Source organism: Diuraphis noxia, unplaced genomic scaffold, assembly GCF_037042655.1.
Source record: "Diuraphis noxia isolate RWA-SAM2 unplaced genomic scaffold, SU_Dnox_SAM2 contig0004, whole genome shotgun sequence".
Taxonomy (NCBI): Eukaryota; Metazoa; Arthropoda; class Insecta; order Hemiptera; family Aphididae; genus Diuraphis; species Diuraphis noxia.
The window spans coordinates 59,191,873-59,218,091 of NW_028301714.1; the positions used below are offsets into that span (position 1 = coordinate 59,191,873).

Genomic DNA, 26,219 nt, shown 5'->3' on the forward strand with positions numbered 1-26,219 from the left:
AAAATAGTTATACAAAAAGCTAATAAAAATAAAAAATACTTCTCTATGAAGCATGATATATTGATTTTGGTGAATCATCATTGCCAATGTGTGCGCGTATGTTCGCTGAGGATAAATCATCCTGAGGGCGGATATCGCGGGCAACGACACTCGACTTTTTGTTGGCACCGTTTACCTTGTTTACACTCGTAAATTGTCGGTTTTTCACGTGTTCTAACCAATACTTACATATATATATATATATAGACGTACTATTTTCTTTTTTTATTATTATTATTACAACATAAAGACTTCAACATCTTGTGGTTATCAGCCCACAGTTACTGTAGCAAATATAAACAAGAATGCAGTATTTAAAGATTATACTAACAATTAGTGGTTTAAATGAATATAATGAAAAAAAATTGTAAATTGAATTGGTGTTTTTGCTGAGAGTAGACGCCGTATATATTGGCGATAAAATAAATAATAATTAATAACACGTGGACAATAATATTATTGATGAATATAGCATTATATTTGCACCACACGTCCACACGACTTTATCGTCATCTACATGTAACACTATCACGGTTAGGTTAGGTGACCCATATAAAATATTAGTTCCCTTGAAGATACCTTAACACGTTTTTTGAAAACTGAAGGACTCTATGTTTTGTATTAATACATTTTCATCACATTCAGTTAATATTTTTTGGTGCAGCATTAATTATTGATATTAACATGTGATGCTGGCTTTTAAATAGTAATTAGTTGAGTGAAAAGATAAACGTTTCAATGAAAATACTAAAACCATTATACTATAGTGACTCATAAAGAAACGATAATTTATTATTTATCATAATTATTTATATTACGATGTTCGATGTTATATCAGACCGAAGTGTAATAACGATCATTGTCCATTAATTAATGATGTCACTTAGTAGATTGATTTTCAATTTCCATTTCTACTCGCGCCGCTATCCACGATGATTGTATATTATGTAAAATGACTAATTATTTTAAGTTAAAACTGTAATTTATAAAGTTGTGCAGGTAAATTGTTATTATTTTAAGAAAGCACTATTTGAGAATTTTTTTAATTATAACGTGTTTTTCAATGACGACAAAATACGCGGTACGTGTCAATCTTCGAGTATCAAAGTCAATTAACAATCTCCATAAGCTCCGTTGTTGTATAAATATTTTATAATAATATCACAGAGTTATAAAGTAAATATTAACTCTTTCTGTTCTATATTATTATTTTTTAGTAAACTACCCGTTCTGATAAAAATAAAAATTTTTTAAAGTTTAAACAGTTAATAAAATTGTGAACATAGTTTTTTTAATACCTACATTTTATCAATGTGCTTAAAATTATAAAAAATATTATTTTAATTATATACTTGATTTAATTAGCGGTGTATTTTATTAAAATGATCGATGTACATAAATGAGGACCACATGGTGAAGGTGCTATATATATTTTTTGTCGTCGAAGGTAAATTAAGTACCTACATATATCTAATATCGGGTAACTCGTAATCTTCGACCACATTTCGAGGCAATGAACATTAACGTTATTAAATAAGAACATCTTAAGCTTAACGTCTATATATATACGGTTTCTTATTTTAAGGTGACTATATATATACATATGTCATATATCTATATATTTAACGAGTTCCTTTTCAGCATCAATACTAGCATATGTCGTTAACGAGATTATTTATATACAAAAGTAGTTATATTGTTACTCGAAAAATTGGTTTTCACTTCGCTATAATACCTATTATATTATATTATTTTATCTAAAGTTTTGTATCTCACGTATGTCCTTCATTGGTGGAAAAATTGAACATATTGGAATTTCATAACAAGTAAATAGTATTATAACTATAACATATAACATTCATCAGATGAAAGGACAGCTAGGTATTAAGATTGCCGGTGACAATTCATTACCACTATATAATATTGAATAAAATGTATACATCTTGTTTAACTGTACAGAATCCAAAATAATAATACAATATTAACTTTACTCGATATTTTTACTTTTCCACTATAATATATACGCATCGATACAATATAAATAGGTAGTGTACGTATAACTTATATACATTTTATATGCTACTATAATTTATTTTATGGTTCAAGAACCACTAATTATTTCAAAAACTATTTTTATAAACATGAATATTCTAATCGCAACAATATTTTAAAAGAAAAAAAATATTTGTTAATATATCTTGACTTTAAATTTTTTAAGTTTTTACTTTTTGTGTGACAACACAGGTTTTAATTTCATATTACAAAGCAAGATATTTTCCTTAGTATTTCAATACATAAAAATGAGTTATAATTCATTCAAAATTTACATGAATATAGTGGACTTTCATTTTTCGGGATGATCACTATAAACTGCGTTTTAGATATGTACTTATAATTCATAAATTATTGTTTCTAAATTCGATTTGTATCTATTGAAATACCCGATCAAATATTCTGCTTTCGAAGATGAAATTAAAACTGTCATCCAAAAATTTTTTTTTTATTTTAAAATATATATACATTAGAGATGTTACGAACCATAATATTTAAGGTCGAACCGAACTTGAACAGATCCGAACCTTTTTTTTTTTTCCGTTTTAACCGACGACGACGCGGGAACGGTCGAACCGAACTTGAACAGATCCGAACCTACACACTTTTAATCGAACCCGAACCGAACCGAACTCTTCAAATATTTTATCGAACTCGAACCGAACTTTAAAAGTTAAATTGGATATTATTTTATTTAATATTTATTTATTTATTTATTTATCATTTAGCCACTATACCTCAGAATTATTGAATAAAGATTTTACTACTATTTACTTAAATACTTTAATACCTAGTTAATAACTATTATGCATGAGATTTTTTATTTTTTATTATTAATATGATGATAACTGATAAGAAAAAGCGAAAAACATTAATATTTAAAACAAGCAAACATTAAACAACTAATATATATAAATTTATAAATTATTAATTATTTAATAATAATTTATAATTTTAGCCGTTACTCCATCGACTTTTATTTTTATTTCTCTGGTTCGATTATCGAACGGAACTATTAGATATTTGTATCGGTTCGATTATTTGGAATTTCCAGTTCGGTTCGGTTCGAAAATTGAACAGTTCGTAACATCTCTAATATCCTACATAGATATATAACGACTTAAAACCATGAAAAAAAAAAAAAAAATACTTTTTGAAATATCTAGTGTATTACGTTATATGAACCACCCTGTATATCTACAAAATATATTATATTATTATAAACATAATATATTAATACGATGTATAAAATATAGATAAGACTTTGATTTAAACTGGTCAAAAACGACTCAGTCTCACCGAAACACGTTGCTATTATATGCATCAGATCATCATCATCATAATATTATGTTTGTGATATAAAATAAAATAAGCACCTACCTATAATACCGTGCATGTGCCTGGCTCGACTTGTTTATCGGCGGTGGAATTGCTGCAGCTGCGGTTGCGACGGCGACGGGTTTGGCGATTGATAACGGTTGTCGCTCGGCGTACGTGACAGTTATATATTCAGCTGTTATAATATATTATTATTAAATTTAACTCCTAGCAGCATCATTTCCGGATGTCGTCGCGACGGTTATTTATAATAATCTGCAACTTTGCACGATAAATATTATATATATAATATGTGTGTATAGTAGATGAAATTATACATACAGCGTGCTCACGTAAACTGCTAGATCACAGCGATTCCCAACTCATAGACCATGGGCCCACTTGTTGGCCGCGATGAATGTAGTACTGGGCCGCGGACGCTGGTCCATGCCGAGGGTTAGAACATTTTAATTGGAATTAAAATCGAGATTTCTATGTGATTTTATTAATATCTATATAATATTTTAGTATATTTCTTCTATCGTCCTTTGTGTATGTATTTATATTTTATACCTGTATATTAGGTAAGTGGGCCTTAATGTTTTTTTTTTTTTACGTTGTTGGTGATCCGCGCAACTAAAAAGGTTAGGAACCCCTGAGCTAGGGCGTACGCAGTAAAAATAAAATTGCATTTTGTCACGCGTACCGAGTTTTAAAAAAAAGAACTCAAGTCATAGGAATTTTTGATCTATAATGATTTAGTCTCGTGTCCCGCAAACACAATCTAAAAACGTGTCTATAGGGTAAGTACTGAGCAATATATAGATAAGTATATTATCACTATAATAACTGAGTAACTGCAAAGTGATTTTTGTGGACAAGTTGTATAATATGTGGACCTGCAACGTGTTTTTCCGTTTTATCGTTTACATGATAATTATCCTACGGCCATGGTGTACAAACGGAAACTACATACTACTCCTTCCTGCCTGAACTGTGAGTACGATACGCAAAAAATGTATATAGTAACCGAATGTCCCATCCACCCATTCAAAAAAACACTAAATGATATCCATACAGCTAATATAGGTATGCAGTTGATTGAATACGAAATCTGCACATTAAATTATAAAAATCTATCGTTTCGGGTGCCTCGTATAGCTATAACTGCAGTAACCATTTGTCTTACTGAGTTCTATTTATATACATATAGTTTAGTATAGTTTAGCTTATGCTTATTTTATGTTTTGTTATTTAATTTAGTGTTTCTATCTATAGTTTCTATTTATATGTTTAAATTTGTTGTCTACTCTGTAATACGAAATATATATACAGCATAATAACACAAACATGAAAGTTAAGGCTTAAAGAACGGGAAAGGGTGCATAGGCGGCCTATTCAACGACGTACGATGTGAAACCGATTACGCGAAAAACAATAAATCTAAAATAATGTCATTCAGTTCTGTTTAGAGTCCGCGCAATAAAGGCATAGGGCATCATCATAAAGCGCTGTTTAATACGATGTGAACAAATAAACTCGTGTTTTTGGTTTGAGCGATTTCGCGTTCCGAAATATGTCATATTTTAATTATTTAAAAGATAATTATTTTTGTGTTAATATACGTTTCTACTAAAATTCCAACAGTATAATATATGTATGTACTTATCTGCAGTTCTCCCATGCACATCACTGGTGTGTACATTTTTCCGTTTTTTCATGCTTGGTACAATTGCTACTTCTAAGATACTTACTTTGCCGCCTCTCTCTATCCAATGCCACTTCCATGTCCATCAATATTAGATTGAATCTTCTTTCATATATTTCCACTGCAAGGTCATACCGCTCTGCCGAGGCCTGTCTCTTGGTCTCTTCCCGGCAGTTATCTTGTTTTTCGTGACTTTCGTATAATAATGAACGTAGAGGCTCGCCAGACGTGTCCTTATTCCCATTCCAACCTCTTTTTCTGACGTATAAACTCGTTTTATTGTACAACTGTCGCAGGTTTTCGTTGGTTCTTATTTCTAGTCTTTACAAGTTATTACTATATACACATCAGGTCCATATTATATATTTTCCTAAATATGTTTCTCTCGAAGCGTTGCAGTTTTTCTTCATCCCCCCTGGGTGCAGCTAACTAGACCACGTCTCGCATGCGCATATATGTCAGTGTGGATCACATCATGCATGTATGTACCTACTGCAATTTATAGACGCTCCTATACATATTTAACTAGAAATGTACATCAAGAATCGTTTCTTTATCCGACTTTTATACACATAATATTATTGCATATATTATATAGAGAAGTTCCTACTATATAGTATATTATTTCAATCACATATTTTTTTCAGTTTTTCTCGAGTCGAAATATGCGTGGTAATATTTCAAAAGTCATTTCAGCGCGCATATGCATCAAGTCCTGACATCACAAGACGTCTTGGTCGTTATACGCTGCACCAGAACCTACTCGTATTATTATAATACTTATAATTTCGTGTTCTATCTGATTGCTGCAGTTGCGCGTATAACGTGCAGCCTATTTTATTGTATAATCTATATACCGACATCATGGTTTATACCTACGTTTTAAATAGATGTATGTAGAACCCGATTCGGTTTCGGGTTGTATAGGTTCTGTGCGAGTACGCAGTACTACGCCATATATTATATTATGAACTCGTATATATATTATGACAACGGCAGACCGCACATTTTTTACCCGTTAAACGGCCTGTACAAGGCGCCCGCGTATCTACAATAATATATAATAATATATATATCGTGACCACGCGATGACGTCCTACTGCAGCCTTTCACAATTGATATATATATATATATATATATATGAATAAATATTATATACACACAAATATATATATTTTATATTTGTATTTTAAATAGCACCTGCAGCTGCAGCGTGCGTTTAGATATGATGTATAATATTTTAACCGGTCTTGCAGCAGGACGGTTATTTTTACTATATTTATATCCTATCACGGACGCCGTAATTTGTATACGTCAGGATGACAGGATAACAGGTGAAAATCGTCCTTTTCGTACGTACGCGCACGTATATATATATTATAATGTACTGTGAAGTGTATAAATGTGTAATATATTATGTATGATACATGCACTACTGCAGACTTGTTGTCTCCACGACACAAATTGGGCCTCAGCGCGCGTCCACTCGTTTTTTGAAATATATGTTTGAATTGAGATAATAATATAGACGTCTGTCCAGTACAGTCTGTACAGTTATTCCGACCGCGTACTATTGTGTACTATGTCGACAATCGACAAACCAAATCCAACATTTCAACACCACCAGAAATGTCCAGAAAAGTCCGCATCGACTAACCATGACAATATTTAAATCGTTCAAAGCAAAACGTTTTGGCGCACATATTTTGTACTATCGATTAAATATTATCATTTTGTACTGCTACAGAAAAATATACGTCATCGTCTGCTAGCATAAGCTGTTCGAAAATAGCGTGTCCTGAACAGTTGTTTTACGATTTTTTTAGTGTTTAACGAGTTGCGTTATTGGGTAAGCTTATATACTTACACTTGATAGGTACCTATAATATGTTTATTGTACCCTTTTAATATTGCACGCGAATGACAAATAGTTTTTTTTTTTATAATTTATTTTATGTTGAATTATTGTGTCGAACACAAAACCGACAGAGCAACATTTCGAACTGTTCGACTTGAACGTGCGATTTATAATATGTTTCTTAATAATGTAGATATAAGAGCGAATTTAGAAAGTTTAATGTTATTATATTATCGTCGTACCGTTTTCAGCATTTTATTCGACGATAACCTTTTTGCGTATATATACAATAATAATGTTTTGCAAAAGATTCTCCACCATCTTATCTCTGCTTTATTTTTCAATTATAAATGTCCCCAGAGAAACTTTAAATCTTAAACGTAGTTACGCGAGAAGTATTATACGACCACTACGTTAGCTGATCCCTGACGCTGTTTTTTTTCATGCTAAATATAAATTAATTTTTAAATACTTCTCGTAAAATGTTTGTTTTTTTCCAGTTGTTTATTGTTGTAGATAATTGTTAAGTAATATCGTAAAATAAACGCCGATATTATTTTACCATATTATTTATTGTATCGTTAACGGACACAGCTTGTGTTAAAATCATCTTCTGGTCTTAAATTTTAGTGTTTTACGCTATACGTTAAAGGAATAGTAAACTTTTATAAATTGATCACAATAATAAAATCTCCTAGTAATTATTATATTTATGAAATAATTGAATAAACATTTTGATTTGAGTTACCATTATATTCAATTTACCATGACGTTTTGTGTCTTAATCACACCGAATAATAATAATAATAATAATATCTAATAATGCAATAATGTAATTAAACACTGGAAAATGTTCAATAATTTAGTATAGTTTGTACCATATTGTGTCAGGCTACATTTAGGTCATGTCATTAAAAGCACTCAAATGCGTTTAAATATTTAATTCGAGCGTACGCAGGTACCTACACATAATTCGAAAACATGTCTAATTGATTCATTAATTGTATATGACTTGTCTATATGATAACATATTATATTATAAATGTATTAATATATATTGTATGGCGTAAGTATTTGTCACTCGACGTAAACTATACAGAAGGTATTGAGTTAAATTATCTACTGTTATAGATTTGATTTTATCTACTACTTTTTCACTAAAGCATAATTCATCGCAACACAAAATAGACATACACTCGCTCGGACCTGAGTGTTATATGGGTCTTCTGCCGTAACCGCGGAGGAAGCATTGAAGGGCAAATGTCCTCCACTGAATTTTGTTTTATCAACAATTGTTTCATTAAGAAACAGGTGATCAGTATTATAAGTATACAAAAACTATTGGAAAAGATGTACCTCCCCCCCTAAAAAAAAGTCAAAAATTATAAAAAAAAAAAAATTGGCTACGATTCTGTTATAAAATTATACATTAAAATTTTTAAATATTACAAATTACTATAGGTTCGTCTTTGTCTCGCGACTTTCAACGTTAAGACTTGGTAAAATGGTTTGTCGTCCAAGAATACCAATAGGCATATAATAGGATTGACTCTAATCATCGATGAAGTAATCCATTGTTAAGTATGGCGAGTATACCTATAAAGTCTTCATCACATCAAATAATCAATCTGATCGAGTTCAATTGTTCGTTTGTATTATACACGTAAATTTCACTTATAACGCAAGTACTCTCATATATGACTTATCTCGTCAAAATCTGTTTTCCTCTATTACTCTCTCTCTTCCTACCCGTTGTAAGAATATTATTTAATATTATTTCTTCGAAAACATGAAATCATTTACATTTAATAAAACATTAATTTTTTTTTATGAATTTTATTAACTCCATCTGCAGGCGTCCAAGGTGTTCTAAATATATTACTATACCTCGCTACTGTTGTTTATAGTCACAATACCTATGATATAGAATAATATGTACTTTAGGAAAATTGATTTCCAGTGGTTGATCAACTTTACTGTAGTCATATATTATACTGCTATATCTATCCACTTCATGTTTAGCCAATAATGTTCACAAATTGTGCACCCTAATGGAGCCTCAAATTCATGCATTTACAATTAGTTTTAGTACCTATACAATACATGCTAAGAAGAGTATACTCTGGCTCTTTCTAACGGGACCATCTAACGTTTAATATATTATAATTATTAGGAACCGGAACTTAATGCATTGCCATCTTTTCTTTTAATGCACATTGTACATTGAGGGATCGTCTTTACATCATACAGAATTCAATATAATATAGTAAAAATTTAACTTTGCATTTTTTCGGTATTTAGTGGTTGAAAGGTCATTTTTTTTAACAATTTTAGGGCATTTTATGTATTTTTTTTAATCTTTAAAGTTATATTTTCTTTTTTTGGGTTTAAAGTTTGTACTATAATTATTGTACATCATAAAACCGGTATAGTATATTATATGAAAATATTATGTGCCTACTACATATAATTACTGACCAATAATATATAACACATTATTGATGCTGAGAAACATTTAAAATTTGAGTAATTAATAAAAAATTTTTCTTTCTACGTGGATTTTTTCAATTTTGTTAAGCCATCAAGTTCTGTGATGCTATGGATGTCAAGTTATGTGGAAACAGTTCGGTACCCTTGTAGTGATGCCACAATGAAAAAAAAGATCTATATATAGATAGTATAAAGTTTATATGGTTTTATAGTTTTTGGCGTCAATGGGTCATTCTTTATCAAACACGTTTTTTTAAACATAAACTATGTAATCTGTTCCAAGGCTTAAGTATCTTGTATAGTTTTATGAAACCCCTTCCGAAATAGGGTTGGCACTTCCGGAAATTCTCAGGAAGAATATTCCCAAAAATTTTAAAATCTAGCTATATTATAAACAGTTTTTTGATTTATGTATTTTTTACATAAATGTAACTACTTATATTATTTTATAATATATTTTAGTGATTTAAAAAAATTCTAGTATAATGAATAGAGAATATAGTTTTTCTGTTTTCAACTAAGTAGGTACAGTTAATATTTTTAAACAGAAAAAAATTTAAAAGGGTTAATTATGTTTAGAGTAAGTAATATGGATTAGTTTATTACACAATTATACTGATTAAACTGTGTTAAGCAGTTTCTAAATTCTTACAAGGATAAGTATTTTCTGTATGATCCAAGTTGATTTTCAGACGTTCCCAGGAATTATCCGATCGTAGTTCAAACCCAATATGGTCGTACATTTTTTATTAGAATATATATTTATCTAAACCAAAAATATGTAGTATCATATCAATACTAGAGTCAGCTGTCATACGGTGGAGATTCGACTACTCAAGACTTAATGCAGTCCGCACTGAGTGCTGTTAAACATATATTATAATAAAAGGACAATATTTTGTGTTTACAAATCACGGGATCAACGTGTACATTAAAAGCACAACTATAATATATATATATTATATATATGTGTGTATTATAAATCCAAAAAAAACGTCATTCCAACGATCGACAACTATTATCGAGATTGACTCGTTTTAACATGTTTGCACTACGCTCGAGGTGCAATAATAATAATAATTACAAAATGTAGTGTAAAGAGTAATATACAATAATTGGTACTAATAAATAATGAAAAACTAAAAAAAAATAGGGAGGAAGGAAAATTATGGAGAAATGAGACATAAAAACGTCGGGAGTGGATGATGCGTACCAATGACAATGTTGTGGAGAAGTAGTTAAAAAATACTAAGGATTTATTGACTAGGATTTTCCACAAATCTCGGGGGAAACACACATCAACGTTCGATATGTAGTACGCCGTTTTGATTTTTTTTTTTTATTATTATTGTATATTTTTATTACATCCATTTTTTTTTTGTTTTTGTATGTGTGTAAACAGATTGCGATGTTCGTCTCTCCGGACTCGTATATAACCCGTCATATCTGTTTTTCCCCGGAGGTGTTCACGGGGCTGCGGGACAAAATAACACTACCAACCCACCCACCCTCTCACAAAGCTCAGCCGCCATTGTTTATGACGGTCATCGTGACCGGCAGGTTTCTAATATAGGACATGGGTACCTAATATTATAGCTATAACCGTTTCGAAATTAGAACGATTCAAAGTAGTACTTTTATACGCTACGTATGCATTATATCTCTATAGGTTGTTCCTTTGGACAATTTCGTAGCGCAGTGTTTTTCGCTATCGCCTTTTTATTTTCAGAGGTGCACATCGTGAATAATTATTATAATGCGATCTTTCGCGAACTTGTTTAAGTTCTGCTGCAGAAAGTGCCAACACACGACCATAATTTTATTATACATTTTATTAACACCTGTCGGAAAATGTGATCATTGAGCATGATTTGTCTTTTATTATTTGTTCTCTCCGGGATACGAATATTATATTATTATTCTATTATAGTCCTATCGAATCGATACCTATCTTGATTCTTGATCGTGCCAACTCACGTAGATAACCGTTAGGATAAGAAGCGGTTAGATGATAATGGTTCGCGAGTGCAGGTCAAAAATAAACTAAATTATTGGCGGAAACGTGGAACTGATGGGCTATGCATTTTTATTTTATATTAGACTTCTTTAGACTTCTTTAGACATACACAACTATTTTAATATATTTATGTGTTAATGACAATGATGACTTGTGTAGAGTGTGACATATAATACTATACCAGGACATATGTCCTGTACACACTTACAAAACTATTACGAATTAAAATGTAACTGAAAAACATATTTTCCATCACGACAGCAAGTATCGATGTATATTTTAGGTTTGGTAAAGCGATTTCGACACGTCGTCGTCCGCGCGATGCGTATACCGATCATGATTTCTCATTTATAATATATTATTATTTATTAGGTATTAGCATATATATGCTAGTATATATATTATTTGCTAGTTTTTTTAAATTGTGAAACATTTCATGAAATATTTTAAATGCTTGAAATAATTCAGTATTACTAACAATAATTTTTTTTATATAAGTTATATTCCTACGTATATTTGTCATAACTCAACTTAATGATTTTAAAACATTATAGAGAAAACAATTACTAGCTACTCATTAGTGACGATTTTCTTTGGTTATAACTTATATTAGGTCATTGATAAACAAGGCTATGAATTTAATGCACTTAAAAATTATTAAATATGCATGCATATATGCACTAAAATCTGACAAAATACGCTCTAAAAATTCTTAAAATATGTAAAAAAAACTACAAAAATTTAACTTTTATTTTTATTTTTTTCGTTAAGTATAATTTTTTTATGAATTTTAGTTTAAATATTAGTATTGTTACTTCTTAGCATGAGTATATGAGTTATTGATCTTGACTAATCTTGGTCTTCGTCGTATGCAAGATCTATAAAAGAAATATAAATTATATAAATAATTTAATTAAATATAATTAAAATTATATATATTTTACCTTTTAAATAGTTATTGCATTGAACAAAAATGATTTCTTCATATTTTCGAATTTGAAAGACCTCCTGTTTGGTGCCAACAAAGTTTTATATAAAGAAAAGGAGCATTCTACGTCTGACGAAGAGTTATGGGGCAAACTTGAAATACGTCATGTCGCTATTGGTTTATTATCAATGATAAATAATCGTAATTAATATTTATAAAAGAAAAATTCAATATTTCACGTTTTTGTGAACTATTTCATCACGTAATGAAATATTTTAAAGTTAAATATTTCATACTTCAAACTCTAATTTTATTATAATTTCATAGATGATAATATGATATAATTACGACTTAAAAATTATAATAACTGCAGAAGTAGGTACACTAGGTTATGCACCGCGCCACCGCCGCCGCCATCGTCTGCAGATTTTGTATAATATACCTACTATTGTTTTCGAAGACGGCCGAGTTCACAATATTGTAAAATCGTATACATTTATTGAGTGTGTCTGGTGTCTGTGTGTGTGTGTTTTTTAGGTTAGGTTTTGTTATATCTATATAATAAAACGTGTCTTCTCGCGGGAAAATTTTCTTTGCGGCGAGCATATAGTTTAAGCACCGCGCGCGTGTGTTTGTGCGTGTGCGCGCGTCTGCTCGTGTTAACAACATACCCAATCACTCGCTACTGCTATACAACACACACACACACACACATAGCACGAACACCCGCGTACCCGCCCAACCGAGCACACTCAACTGTGCCGCCGACATTGAGAGATCCCCGGTGACAGGCCGGTCACGTTTTCCGAAAGAAAACACAGAACTGCGCTTGTATTATATCATACAGAAGACGTACACCGTACACGATATATAACAATAATAATAATATTTTCATGCATCCAAACTATCCGAGGTGTCTACTCTGCGGTTTTTCAGTGAAAGCGTTTTCTCCAAAACTGCACATGTACGCGTCATGATATATATTGTTATATTACATACTTTTGTACACACGCCGTCCTCTTTGTATAATAATATATTGTTTACACGGCCATCATATTATAATATTATGCATAAGAAATAATGATATGCATAGAGCACCTGCCCATATTGTTATAAAAATATACAATATATATATATATAACATGCGGCCATAATACGGACTATTATTATAATATTTCGTTATTGTGTGTCGTGAGCATACGCCGAAAACAAAAACATCGCGAAAACATCTCGCAGTAACTTGCGCGCGTCGGATACACTGTTTTCGCGACTCACTCGCCTGCAATTAAAATAATAAATATATGATAGACATTGGCGTGCGCAGACTTTGTCCGCAGTGGGGCCCACATTTAAAAGATCTGAAAACTTATCTGAACCAATTGGCCTCTTATACTAATGATGACTATTATTATACTAATATTATAGTTGAATATTAAATTTTTTATTTTATAAAGTACCTAATTATTTAGTTTAATATGCAAATATGCAAATAATCTAGCATAGATATCATATATGTATATATATATATATATGCAAAGAAAAAGCCAGAGGTTATACGATAGCGAGTACGTAATAATTATTTTATTTTATTTTTTTCACTTCGTCTTTAATGAACCAACAAATTAATATTCTTTATACAACGACAATTATATGGATGATTTACACTATATTATTATTTTTTTGCTTTTACGGGCCATTTAGGTCCATTGCCGCAACAACCACTTGCCTCCATCTATCTCTATCTTGAGCTAGTTCTTTTCCGTCATTCACTCCCAGTCTCGATGCATCTTTTGCAATCCTGTCTTTCCACCGCTGTCTGGGTCGTCCTCTCGGCCTGCTTGTGTCCGGCTTCCAGTCTGTGGCCAATCCTATGGGGCCTCCGGATCTCCATACATGACCAGCCCATCCCAGTCTACTACTCTTAAGGACTCCAATTATATTCGTTTCACCATATAGTTCTTCTACTTCTCGGTTTGTTCTTAATTCGAAGTCCCCCAGAGCATTTCTTTTTGGTCCAAATATCATTCTAAGAACCTTCCGTTCAAACGTAGCTAGTCTATTTTCGTCCGTCATTGTTGTTGCCCATGCACCGCAGGCGTATAGTGCTACCGGTCTAATCATAACTTTGTACAACGTTATTTTCGTTTTCCATGATAGGAGTTTTGACTTGACACTATATTATAATATAGTATAATATATGTTATTATGTGTAGGTATTTTAAAAAAACTACGTGTTTGCTTCGCTAATTTTTTTTTCTTGATTACAATATATCTACCTGTATCTATATTAATACAATAAAATAAACCAAAAAACTAAAAAGTCGTAAACGCCATGGCTTACTCGTTTTGTAGGTATTACGTTGATATTATTAAGCCTCTAGGCTCTAGTAGAGTTTCACTTTATGCGCTTGACAATCATCATTTATGTGTCAAAATTTTTAAAATATAAAATACGACTAAATCCGTTTATTTTTTTTTTTTACTTTTTCTTTTTGGTAATTTATAATTTAATAATAAGTATAAAAGGACCTATCGTGATGTCACGTCAAAATTAAATACTAGCACTGCTTGACCTATTTCTCAGATACTTTAATGTATTTATGATAACAATAAAATCAAATCTATTTATATACTCAAATTATGGTAGAAAGTTTTGTGAAATATTAATTAAATATGAATAAAAAATAAACCTTGTATGCAATATTTTTGTTGTGGAATTCACATTCGCTAAATTATTTTCATTTTTCATTGTCCTGTCGTTTTGTAATTGTGTGCATATGCTATTATTAATACATATAAATGGTTTTATTTAAAAAAATATATCTAATCAAATGTAAAACAATTAATACTAAAATAAAAATATTTATACAATAGGTATATCAGTAGTTGTATCCAATAAAATATCTATATAGCATATTTTTCTGAAAATACGATTTAAAAAATAATATACCCACCGTATTACCATAATAAATTTACAGTATAGATGGTATATATAGGACGATATACCTCTTATCTATATAAACATTATGAACTGCAGCTGTATTATAATATTATTTAGTTATTATTTATTAAGAACCTTTTACAATGCATTTTTACAGTAGGTATTAATACAATATGATATAATGTAATAATATTATTATATATTTTTTTTTTAATTGTGTTTATCGATTAACTTTGCATGGAAATTTTTTTTTCATTTATTTACGAAAGATGAGTTTTCAAATCTATTGTAACATTGTGTTACAATCAACTTTTTATGGTTTTTTTTTTCTCTCATAATATTTATCTTCAGTCCAGATAATGTATAATAATGTACAATGTTTATCACGGTGTATCTGGTAAAAATGTCCACGCGTAAATAAAATGGCCAGGTTCTCCTCGGAATGTAGGCAGATACTAGATACATTTTGAAACATGATCAATAATGAGGCGAATACCAACAACCAAAATGAAAGATAGACGGGACCATTGCTTTATAAAGTTAGTGATTAATTCATCCCTCTCGACGTGAATGTTAATTTGACTACATACGATTAAGCTGATTAGAGTAAGTGATAGATTAATTAGAAATTTATCAAAATTAAATATTTTGTAATATTTTGTGAGTATACACAAATAAATAATCACTTATAGTGAGTATTAAAGTTAAAAGTAATTATAAATATGATCGTAAAAAATGAAAATAATAAAGTGTAAAGATTGATCAATTTTTAATCATGAGTTACTAACCTAAAAGTAGAATAGAAGATACGTCATAGATACGTCAAGATAAAAATAAAATTCCACATAATAGGTTTTTGTTGTTTGCGAATGGAGAGAAAAAAAGAAAAGGGAAAGCAATCAATTTAAAGTTTGATGTCGGTTTGATTGTGGAGATTGCTACAGTGGATTGTCTTCCGTGGTTGCAGCTTGAAATAGAAGATTAACTATAGATTTTATAATTTTAATTATATTGTGTTATTATTTGTTCTTATAATTTCATTAGTCATTGAACCATTTTTACTGTCATATTTACGAATTATCGACGCACTCAAAGACTTAAACAGTTCCAAACTTTCTACTGGACAGTAAAATTCGTGAGGAAGTATAAACGAAAACGGTATAGTAAAATAATAATAATAACAACATAAGTACCTGCAACTCCTAGTGATAATTAATTATGACTGATAATAAGCTACTACGAATACTGTAAAAATATTATATTATAATAATATATTAATCCCACTCTTAATTTAGGTAATGATAATATTTTTTAAATATTATTAAATTATTTGGTAGAATGGTAGCGAATATTTTTATATAATTGTTTTTTAAATGTTTTTAAACGTTTCCAATGAAAATATATCTGGAACATTTAGAACATTTTAAGAATTATTATTTCGTAAATATTTTTATATTAATTTATTATATATTATATTATTTCATTATATATTACCTATATCATATACATATTATATTACATATTATGCGCAATAGAGCATAATCTAATATTATAATGTATTACGATTTACGCCATTGTTATGAACAGCTTTGAATAATACTGTATATACCATTCAGACTAAAAACTTATTATAGTATTAATATTAATATTATTATTATCGCTCAACATACCATCGTTGAACATTATGTTTCAACAAGATTGCTGCAGTGTTATGAGCATTTGCCTATTTAAAAAAATCAATAACGAAGATACGTTATGAATCCGAAACGTCATCAGCTGTCACGTACAAAATGTGATAGCAGCGTATATATATACATCACCGATACATTATATACAATAATATGTACTAGGTATATACTTCGAAATTATTGCATACATATGATACCTATTATGTATTGTTTTGTTTCGGATGTTCAATTTCGTTACATTCGCATATATATATGTACGTTCATGTTATATATATATTACATATTATAATATTATGGAGTATCCGACCAATATACCATATATATATATGTAATATATATTATATATATATTTATGATATAACGAACACCGATTCGAAACTAACGCACAAATGTCAATTTTGCCTAAATATTATCACGAGTTTCCGATGTGTATTGCACGATTTTATTTATATCCGTACTATACGTCATATAATATATATTATTTTTGTACATGTCGTAAAACAATGACCGATACACATCTGAATCGGTGTTTATATGTTGTAAGCGCATTATCCGAGTAGGTCATACGTGAATAATCGTATACCGATGACTTGCTCTTATAAAATAGTATATATATATTGTATTTATAGGTTCCTGTAACGGTCGTAATAATAATAATAATGTGTAAATAATAAATGGTAAAAATAATTAAAATATTAGTACAGCAGGGAAATAGATTGTTTGCGTTGAAAAATAAAAATGTTCAATTCGCAATTTTATATATAACAGTTCATTTAATCGTATTGTTAATAATTTGAAATTAAAACATTTTGTTAGTTTTTAACAGCAGATAAAATAAACAAAATTTATTACTGAAAAAAACTGCAAAAATTTTCGGAACCAATTCGCTGTGGACAGGGTTCGAACCTGTGCGGGCAGAGCCCATTGGATTTCAAGTCCAACTCCTTAACCACTCGGACACCGCAGCGGATGGTAAAATTGCTTGAAATAGTGTCTGTTAGTATAAAAAATTATTATTAACATAATATTTAAAACAATTAAAACATTAATCCATTTATAAATTGTCACAGAAAATCAAAAACAACAATATTATTTTTTTAATAAACTGCTATCAAACTAACGGTGTTAATATATTTTTTTATTATTATTGTTGTTGTTATTAATATTTAAAAAAAAAACTTAATAGGTACTTTGCACACTGTACATTTATGTTGTGATACGTATGACATGTCAATGTGTCATAGTGTCATACAGAAAAAAAGGTTATCCATGAACAGACGTCAGACATGGAGTATTGTAATTACGAAAATCCAGCTGCCTGCAACTATTAGTGACATTAATCTTGAGTTAATAATAATGTAAACTATAGACCAAAATAACTTCCACTTATACCTATAATACTTCAGTTATAAATTAATAATTAAAATTAAAAATAATAACGATAGTAAAATAATTAATAAATCATAACACTTTAGGTAACTACATAACTCATTTTCGTTGGTAATTTGGTATGTTTCTTACCCTTAGGATTATACCTTTAGGCTATATTATTATGACAGGTGATAATGGTCTCCCAAATATATAATATATAATCTTCCTCAAGTGCTAGTTGGGTTCTGTTTTTTTTTAATTTCTACTCTAGTTTTGGGTATCATATATATTTTGGTGAGTACTGCACTATACTTAGATTTTCTATCCCAATTTAAAATCGTTAGGATGGAGAATTTAGAGTTTAGAACAAAGGTATTTTTTTAAAGGTTTTTTACTGTTTATTTTATTTTTTTAATTTCTTTACCAATGACAGCCTGACCAGAACAGTGAGATTTATTGAAAAAAAATATCAAGTAGCATGCAACATTTTGTTATGAATGTTAAATTTGTTATGTGTTTTTATGGCAATAAATAATGTGTTACGAAAATCAGCCTTGTAAAAATTGGTTAGAAAAAGTTACTCAATTGTCCGTTGAATAAAATAAGTCAGTAAAGGCAAAAATATTTTATTCACATACCTTTTTATGTTTAATAATATTAGGTATATAATTATAAAGCTGTATATTAATAATTTCAAAAGAGTTATAAATTACTAAACACCTTAATTATTTTAAATAATCAGAAATTGTTAATTTTAATAATAATATCACATTTTAAATTTTTATGGTGTCTCGTCGTAATTTAAAACAAATTTATATCGCTGTCACAATACATACAAAAATATGCATAAATAAAATAAAATATGCATAACCAGCCATTATAATATCATTATCGGTATGGGTGACGTTGATGGCGTTATGAGTTCGGACGCATCACAAGAAACCAGAATTGTAAAATTAGAATATTTGAACATTTATAGAATCCTTACACTGCTTGGCCGCCATAAAATAGCACGGGAACAGGTAATAAACGCATAACTCGATGAACTCTTGTGACTTTGTGAGCTGCAGCTACTATACACATGTTATCATTTAATTCAAATAATTCAATATAGAGTGGAGGTACTGTTAGGGGTCATACTACTAATGTGTTTAACACATAAACGTGTCAATATTACTAATTTATATTTATACATCCAATGCTCGTTGAATCGTTAATTAAAATGTTTAAGATGAATGTGTAGTACTCGAGTATCATTAATTTATTGTCATATTATGTACAGTGTCACACAATTTAATTTCACGTTATGTTTTTTGTTCATATACTATAGGTATGTGCGTTGTGTACAGGTGTCTCACGAGGATTTACCCATTGTGATATCTTTCGAAATAATGGAAATATCAAAATTCTGGTTTTGTTATAAGACTCACAAAAATAAGAACTACAATTATTTCATTTTTAAATTTAACTTAAATGTTTTGATAAAAAAATAAAAATAAATTTTTTTTTAATTTAATTATTTCCAAAAAAATTGACTATAACCATTTTGTAGTTTATTTTTCAGAAAATATTGAGTTTTCAAAATTTCATTTTCATTAATTTCATGATTTTTAATATTTTTTCTAGTTTCGAAGGAATAAAATATGATTTTAACTTGGCACACAGGAAGTGTTAGACCGTACGAGAATGCGCTCGGCGGCGGCGTGGCGTGTTACATGTTTGATAACACTACGGTGTTCAATAGATCGCAGTTTTTCTCGAAACTAAAAAAAAAAATTAAAAATCAAGAAATTAATGAAAATACAATATTGAAATGTCAATATTTTCAAAAATATTAACCACAAAAGGGGTATAGTTAATTTTTTTTGTAAATAATTAAATATAAAAATATATCTTTTAAATTTTTTACCAAAACATTAAAATATGAAATAATTGTTGTTCTTCTCGCCGTGAATCTTATTACAAAACCATAATTTCGATGTATCCATTAATTCGGGAGATATCACAATGGGTAAATCCTCGGGGACACTCAGTATATTATTATATATTCGCAAAAACCTTCTTTGTATACAGAGTGTAACAGAAATACCTGAAAAAAAATTATATTAGCTAAATATCTTTAATAAACGACAATCAAATAATAAAAATTAAGAAAATTGTATGGATAATAAATTATTTAAGAAATACTCTTATGCAGGAAATTCACAAAAGAATATTTTGAAAAAAGTCATAAAGTTTTTAATTGATTATGCTCTAAAAATATTAATATTTTAAAAATTGTAAAAATAAACTATACTCGACTTTATTAATCGGTTTTACCATCGACATTTTTCCAAAAAGAATTTAATAAAATATTTTTTTATGTTAAACCGTATACTTGTAGCGCAAACGTCGATACGTTATTTATGTATAAAAAATATGTTTAAATATTTATGGGATATTTAATTTGTCAGGTATTTCTATAACCAGGCCCGTGTGCAAGGGGGGAAGGTTAAACCCCCCCCCCCCATGACCGAAAAAATCGTGTTTCTCATTTTTAATCTATTACCTAAATGTAGTGCACTGGGCAGAAGACTTGTAGTAGCTCTAAAAAAGCTCTAAATATGCAAGCACTTTTTTTTTTGTTACGCTCTGGAGATGACCTCCAGGTACACCCGTCATCGGCGACCTGGTTGTCCAAGTAAAGAATTGACAACGGGGTCATGTATTGTCACCGACCCTAGACTTCCATACAAAATTTGAGCCTCCTAGGTCATGTAGAAGTGGTTTAAATTGAACTCGCAAGATTTGATGACAACAGAAATGAATGAATGAAACATAATTGTGAGTTAAAGAAAAGCATGTAAAAATGAATACATTTTTATACAAAAATTATGACTGAATGTTTGAAATTAAAATGCTACAGTGGAAAAAATCGATTGAAGTTAAACATGTCTCAAAAACTATAAAATAGCGTATAAAAGTGTAAAATATTTAAATATGTCTTAAAAACCAAAAAAACGCAAAATATGCAATTATATGCACAATAAAATTTCAAAACTAGCTTTGTGGAAGCATGGAATGTATTTGTATCGTACTCTACTATTTTTGTGACTGTGTAAAACAAATATGCAAATGCTTCAAGTCCTTTGCCCTACCTATATGTAATATTTTATAATCTCATTACTTATAATACATTTTTTATACGCAGGTAGCTGTAGCAATATAATATATTTCAAATTTTTAGTTTTTCGTCGTTAGAATACGTCTTTTATAAATTAAATTTTATATTAGTTTTATTTGTTGCGAATTGTAATATTATACACGACTATACAAATAGCTGCTATAAAATGTATACATGTGATGCAATAAAAATAAAAAACTAGGTTTTTATTTACATGATATAATTTTTACGGTAAACGTCTTATTTCCGGAAATGATAGAAGTTTAGAAAAACTTTACTTAAAATTGTGTATTTTTTATTGGTTTTGTCTTGAAAATTAATTCTAGTCACATTTTCGCATTTGTATTGTACCTATATAATATATATTTATATTGGCGAGGATAATTTTATAATATACATTGAATATATGCAAATACATAAAGAAAAAAATTTGTTCGGGAATATAACTCGTTCCTTACGTTTAGGTACCTTTATAGGTATATACTTACATTATATTTTCATATAAATTCACCTAAATTAGATTTTTTTAACGATATAATATGTATATACGTTTTCTGAAAACTCATTGCCGTACATGGGTGTTATAATGTTTTTGTATGGGCGACATACCTATTATATTATTGTTAATATTTTAACGCAGACTGGTGTAATAATATTGGTGGCGCATAAAAAATATAAAAATAATGCATGCATATAATACAGCGTTTATATTATATTATACTGTAGACCATATAATACTGTACATCTTAAATCGCGTATATTTTCTGGTTTTCCATGAACCGAATTTATTATTAATCAAACCACCGTTGGTCAATAAAACACACAAATTTATTGGTATATTCTTTGATAATGTGCGAATACACGCCGAGCAGGTACGTGACGTTTAAAACTGTGTTAATATTAAAAGAATCGATATAGGAGCGGCGTTTCGTGTGTATGCGCATTTTTTTTCTTCATCAAGCACATCCCATTTATTCGATGATATGTATAATAAAACCGTGTTATTTATTGAGATATAATATTATTATTTGCTCATTGCTCACATTATTATATGATTGTATACCTACCACGAGTACCAGCTATTTACCGTACACGTGGTACATAATATGTATACACATGATAAGTATCAACCCATATCATATTCGTAGACATCACGTGTGTTATAAATAGGTACCAATAAAATAAATGTTACTCATATCAAGTCATATAATATAAACTATATAATACTATAATATATATTTATATACACTTTACACTCTTACACACACACACACACACCCACATCGGTGGTGTATTTACGGGGGGAGATCAATCCCCCCCTCATAGACTGTATACACACAATTAATTATAGTCGTTACTCGTTATAATTTGACGGTTGTGTATGTGTGTCACACATACGTATTCTTTCTTATAATTTATAACAAAAATAAAGAATTAGTATTGAATTGTTGTCACTGGATATCCCTTCTTATCAAGTCTACATGCCTTGTACAGAATATTCTAAAATGTACTTATTGTATAAATTGATCACAGATAGTAAATATCGTAAATATATTTCTTTTTTATTAAATACGCCAATATATGAGAACCTTCCCTGCTTGTATTAATCTCTATTATAATATTAGGAATATATTTAATTTAGGTACTTCTAATGACTTATAAGATGTGCGGATAGTAAAAATCATTTGATTTAAAAAAAAAAGTTATAACGTAAAGTACCTATTACGCTAAAAATTTTTTTATGCGCAAAAAAACAAAAAAAATTGACCTCATTTTAAATTCATTTACTTTTGAAATAATGAATGTTAAAGTAAACGTAATTCAATGATAATATATTTAAGTCATAACATGTTATTGAAACACGAAATGTTTAATATTTTCAACATGACTCATAATCAACTGAAATTTTTTTAATAATATGAATATACCTTACATAAATTTTAATATTTTTGGTCGTATTACTCATACCGGTGATGTGTAGTTAATTGTATAATTTCATAATTATATGTTATTAATTTATTATTATATTATATTGTACAACTGTGTATAAATTATAATAATATTATAATATGTTAATACGAGTTATGAGATTATTATGGTATATAGGTATACTATGTTTTATAAGATATATATATATATATATAATATTACATTATTGTTATTTTTTTTTTTATTAATCCTAATCTTCAACAGCACTCAGCAGGACCATTGGCTTTTCTTATGCTAAATTACTTGATTATAATATTACATCAGAGAATAATAATACTAGTCTATATCTGAAAAAAAAAACATAAGTTCATGACTATTCGTAATGAATATATTTCTCTAGTTTAATTCTCCTTGAAATGACATGATGTTTCCGCAGGTAGGTAATCACAGTGTCGTATATATTACGAGTATTATCGGTATAATTGATTCAAAATTATGTATTTTTGTAGCAAATTCGCAGTACGTGAATCAAGTGGTCCGAAACCCAAAAGCTCCATGTAAATCATAATAATTATTCAACATATTTTCATTTTCTTCACTACCCATATAAGACTAAAATGAGAGGTAAATGTTGTAATTTTTCATATTATGTTCCTAACCAGTAAAAAATTTCAAACGTTTTATAGCAATTAATCACGTATTCTACGATACCGTTTTATGTGTATTTTAAATACGATGGATATTAAACCTTATTAAGACTTAAAATATCTAGTAAACATAAGACATTAGTATACATATTATATAGCTAATATGTATACCTACCTTTATATTCATAGTTTATAATAATCTTCAAACAGTAATGAAAAGTTGTAATACAGGCATATAAAATGTGGGCCTATTATTATAAATATATGACATTTATATATCCTATGTATGTATACATATTACATATATTTTATATTCAATTTTGAAAATGTGTTTTTCTCTTTTTCCGGAATTATAATGTTATAAGGTGATTTAAAATCTCTAAATTTGCATTCAATCATATTAATTTTTTTTTAGATTCTTCATATTATTCAATACGACACATTTCAGTTTTAAATTCAGCAATCAGCACTACATGGTAAATTATTAGTGCATTTCAAAAACAATTCGGTCAATAATTATAGTTAGGATTGATTTCCGTTTAAAATATTTTTTAATATAATTTATAAGTATTATTAGCTTGTATAATAGGTATAACCTAATAAAAATAATATTCATTTCATTATTTCACAATATAATGGGTGGAACTCGATCCAAAATTTCCCCTCCCAGGCCAAAAAATGGTGACTTGTCCAATATCAACATTATGAGTATTAGAATTTCAAAAATGATTCTTTAAATTTTATTGTTTAAATATTTAAAAGTTACAGTAACACAATATAATATATTAGTTTTGCACTTGACCGTATAATATAGCATAAGTTTATTTTAGATAAAGGGTTAGTTTTTAACGAAAAAAATTAATTATTTAAATTTTTAAAGGTACTAACTATATTCAATAACGATTACAAATGATATCGAACTTGAGTAGATTATCGTCCGCTGCGGTGTCCGAGTGGTTAAGGAGTTAGACTTGAAATCTAATGGGCTCTGCCCGCACAGGTTCGAACCCTGTCCACAGCGAAGTTGGTGAACAAAAATTTTTTGCACTTTTTTCATTTATTTATATCATACTTAATTTGTTAAAAACTTAGAGAAAGTTTTATTTTTAAATTATTGATAAAGTGATTAAATGAATTGTTTTTAATTTTAATTTTTTATAGAAGTGTGATTCATACGATATACGTATAAGCAACTTTTAAATTTTAAATAGGTTTACGTAATATTTTATTTTATTATACAGCTATTATTCTAGTATTCTATGTTTACGTTAAGATGCATATAGCATATTACTCAATTCAGTATTATTATAATACACATTTTTATATTCTCTTTTGATTAATAATGAAAAACTTGGATTTTTATAAAAAAAAAAAAAGTTATTGTAGGTAACCATTCTCATGCCCAGTAGGTCGCCGTACGGGTCAAAAATTGGTTGCAAAAAACGATTCTAAGCGTCGTCAAATTTTTTGGTAACCATGATTACTAAACAATTATTATATTAATAATAATATTAAAATGTTGATAAAATATCATACCAATAACATAATACTGTGTATTCCATTATCTAATATTATAAAAGGTTGTAATTTGACTTTTTTTTTCTCTCTCCGACTCACGAGAAATAAAGCAAATTTATGTTTAGCAAAACCAACCCTGTCTTATTAGTTTTAATATTGAAGTGAATCCACTTATCATTAAATTTTAAGCTAAGAACTTTACCTTCGTCGGCTTTTTTACGATGTTTTAATTTTTAAACAATTTAAAAACATATTTAAGCTGTAATAATTTTCACTTTCATAACTTACACAAAAATAAAAATATTATAAAATAGTCGACGGTGTCCCTACACGGGTAATATGTTCTCGTATTAAAGTCAGAAAATAGGTGAACCCGCTGTAATATCATCATAAGTAACAAGACAGGGTAGGTTTTGCTAAACGTAAATTTTCTATTTTGCGTGTGGGTCGGAGAGAGATAGCAATAAATGGTGTACTGGCGTACTGCTGACATACTGTATTACTGTAACACTTATTCTAATAGTTTATAGGTCTATATTGTATGGATACGACC

The 26,219-nt window shown here is 28.9% G+C and overlaps 1 protein-coding gene and 2 non-coding genes across 3 annotated transcripts in view; 2 read left to right on the forward strand and 1 right to left on the reverse strand.

Annotated features, from left to right (window-relative positions):
* Positions 1-26,219, forward strand: part of alpha-Man-IIb (alpha-Mannosidase class II b) — a 160,682-nt gene that overhangs the window by 68,170 nt on the left and 66,293 nt on the right. The gene's annotated exons all lie outside the window — the stretch shown is intronic.
* TRNAS-UGA (transfer RNA serine (anticodon UGA)) lies at positions 17,924-18,005 on the reverse strand. The gene has a single exon. It is a non-coding gene; the product is annotated as a tRNA-Ser (tRNA).
* Positions 25,088-25,169, forward strand: TRNAS-UGA (transfer RNA serine (anticodon UGA)). The gene has a single exon. It is a non-coding gene; the product is annotated as a tRNA-Ser (tRNA).